Consider the following 3,867-nt stretch of genomic DNA (forward strand, 5'->3'; position numbering starts at 1 on the left):
CTGATGAATCATGCTCTTCTCATAACACTGGATATTCCTTCAGTGACCTCAACACAGCACTGAGCAGGCACTGCAAATTATCGCCATTTAATCCAACTTACTCTCTGAATTAAAGTCTGGGTTAGTCTTAAGAAGTAGGTCAGGTCATGGGAGCAGATTTTCAGTTTTTCACTTAGAGAAATCATGCCCTTACCAGGATTCTGAAAGATCTTTCCTATTTTACTTTGATTCCCTATGTGCTGTGGTACGAAATGACAGTTATAAGTATATTAATAATTACTATCATTGGTCAGTTTTAAATATTTATGTCAATGGCATCATCATTGCTGAAAACAGTGATACTTTTTCTGATTCAGCAAATAAGTATAAAAGATGAACAGATGATTAGAACTCTGCTTTCAGCCAGGAAGGAAAAACCAGTAATATGCATTATAAACAGCTGTAATATTGTTCAAAATTTATGAAATTAGTTTTTAGATAAATGGACAATAGGCAGTATGAAACTGATGTCTGAAAGAAGAGACATAATGAGGTGGGCCCACGACCACAGTTCCATGGCTTGAGGCAAGTTCCCAGTGTGGCACAGAGAAATAAAACCCAAGTAGAGCATTCCTGTCCCACTGAGCTGAGGATACAGCAATCGGAAATGGGCATCATAGTAAACATGTATCTTTAAATCTTCTTAAAGATCTCTATCTTCCTTGTGAGAAAACTTAGGAATAAGCACCATATCTTAGACCTGCACTAACTAGACCTAATGAAGCCCTAACAAAACTCACAAGGGAGTTGAGCCCAGTTAAGGAAGAGGAGCTTGGGAAAGAAAGCACAAGAACAAAAATACCTAAGTCCAAACTGATCACCCACTATTTCAACTGCCTGCTATTCTAAGAATCAAGATTCTTCAAAGGAAAATAATAAAACTCAGAGCTTCTACATTTTCCAAAATGTCCAACATTCCATCAAAAATTAATAGACTTAAGAATCAAAATCAAGAAAAAAAAAAAACAGGCAATAGAAACTGAATCCGAGGATGAACCAGATGATGGTGAATATAGCAGATAAAGATTTTAAAGTATATTTTAAGGATTATATAAAATATGTTAAAATAAACAAAAATAGATTCTTAATGAGTTAAACAATATAGAATATCTGCAGAGTAATAAAAATTGTAAAAAAGAATCAACAGCCCATTTTAGATCCAAAAGGCACAGTATCAGAAATGAAAAATGTATTGAATGGGCTTATCAGATTGGAAATGGTAAAGGACAATCAAAGAACTAGGAGGCACGCCAATTAGTTAACAGTGCCTTTGTAAACCATGGGGCAAATTAAGTTGTCTGTCCTGCATATTACTGGAGTGTCAGAATGTCTGAGAACAAAGTTAGAAGATCATTTTAAGATATAATGACATATATGTCCATGCCACTCTCTCACTTTGTCACAGCATATATACACTACCAAATGTAAAATAGATAGCTAGTGGGAAGCAGCCGCATAGCACAGGGAGATCAGCTCGGTGGTTTGTGACCACCTAAAGGGGTGGGATAGGGAGGGTGGGAGGGAGACACAAGAGGGAAGAGACATGGGAACATATGTATATGTATAAGTAATTCACTTTGTTATAAAGCAGAAACTAACACACCATTGTAAAGCAATCATACTCCAATAAAGCTGTTAAAAAAAAAAAGACAAGAAAAAAAAGATATGATGACATGATACAAATGAACTTATATACAAAAAGAAACAGACTCACAGACTTAGAGAATGAAATTATGGTTCATTCTCTGAGACTGTAAACAAATATCCAAACAACATAAGAATATATTCCTTGCAAGCACAGATAAGGCACTATAATGAAACCCACAGGATGCCTTTCAGGTTGAAGGCAAATGACACCATACAGAAAAATCTCATCCATGAAAAAGAATGAAGAACATAAGAAATGATAAATATATGGGCAATTATGTAAGAATATACTTTCTCATAAACTATTTGAAGCAAAATTAACAGATATGTGGAAGTCAAAAATACATGAGAGTCACAAAGATGTGGGACATGTAAACAGATTTACTATAGAGTTTAAAGGGTCATTACATTTGTAATGTGGAAAGCTGGAAGCTAGAAATGGAAAGTAGAAGTGGGAAATAGGAAGAGTACAGTGAAAACTGAGAAGTGTGAAATGTCAGAGGTGGAGTGTAAAGTTTGAAGGCTTGATCGAAAGTAGATTCTGACAAGAGAAGGATGCATATTAAGTCTAGAGCTACTCAAAATAATAAAAAAGTACAACTAAGGAGACTGTAAAGAAACAAAGTGGAACTCTAAAAATTTTCAGTAACTCAAAAGAAGGCAGGAAAGGCAGAACAGAGAAACCAAAAATACAATGAAAATTTAAAAACAGTTAGCAGGATGGTATAGTTAACTCTAAATGCCAAATCGAGAATGAACCATAAGTAGACTTAACATCCTATTTTACAGAGTCTGTGAACTGGATTAAAAAATATAACTGGATGCTGTTTATACAATGAATTTTAAATGAAAACACAGATATGTTGAAAATAACTAAATGGAAAATAAAATACCTAACCGACAGCAAGCATAAAAGAACTGGCCTGGCTATTTCAGTATCAGACATATGAGACTTCAATGCAAAATGTATTATAAGACTTAAGAGGAACATTATATAATAACAGGTGAAATATCTATTAAAGTATCAAAATTCATGAAGCATAAATTGACAGAACTAAGGGAGAAAAAGAAATTTACAATAATGTTGAAGATTTAACAAGCCTTTCTTAATAACTGGTCAGTAAACAAAAAAGTAACTATGTAGAAAATCTAAAATCCCAGTATTGACCTCTTGAACTATATTCAATGCTTGTTGAATCCATGTTATTTTTAAATACACTTGGAATGTTCACCTAGATTGACTATTTTCAGGGGTATAAAATAAATAGATTTCAAAAGAGTTTCTCACAAGGACACAATCAGACTTAAAAACCAATAACAGTAAATCATGCAGAAAAAAATCCCTACACACGTGGAAACTTCCATACATGTGGAAAATAATACTCAACTAAAGAAACATGAGTCAAGGAGCAATCACAAGAGACATTTTTAAATGCTTTTAAATAAATTATTTCAAAAGAGAAAAATTTGTGAGTACAGTAAAGCAGTAAATAGAGGAAAACATAGAATTAAACATCAACGTTGCAAAGGATGAAAGTCTTAAAATTATTGGTCTAAATGCCCACCTTATTAAGCTAGAAGATGAAATCTAACACTAAAGGAAGTTGTAGAGAGAGAATTCAACATAATAATAATGAGAGCAGAATTCAAAATAAAAGTGACAACCAATAGGGAAAGGCAAAGCGTAAATTGGTTATCTGAACAGATTAATAAAAATTGACAAAACTCCAGAAATACTACTCAAAAGAAGAAACTGTACAAGTCTTCTTGGGCTGCCGTAACAAAATACCACAGACCAGGTGGCTTAGACATTTATTTCTCACAGTTCTGGAGGCTGGAAGTCCAAGATCAAATGTCAGCATGATTGGGTTCTGGTAAGAGCCTCTTTCTGGCTTGCAGATGGCTGCCTTCTCACTGTGTCCTCACATAGATGAGAGGATAAATTCTGGTGTTTCTTCCTTTTCTTTTAAAGGCACTAATCCTACCACAGGGACTCTACCCTCAAGACCTCCTCTAAACCTAATTACCTCCCAAAGGCCCCATCCAAATACCATTGGATTGGGGGTCAGGGCTTTACATACGAATTTTGGAGGCACACATTCAGTCCAAAACAGAAATAAGATACAAATTAGTAGTATTTGAAAGGAAAGCAGTGTTATCACTGCAATTCTTACACACACA

The sequence above is a fragment of the Orcinus orca genome, chromosome 9, assembly GCF_937001465.1.
Source record: "Orcinus orca chromosome 9, mOrcOrc1.1, whole genome shotgun sequence".
Taxonomy (NCBI): Eukaryota; Metazoa; Chordata; class Mammalia; order Artiodactyla; family Delphinidae; genus Orcinus; species Orcinus orca.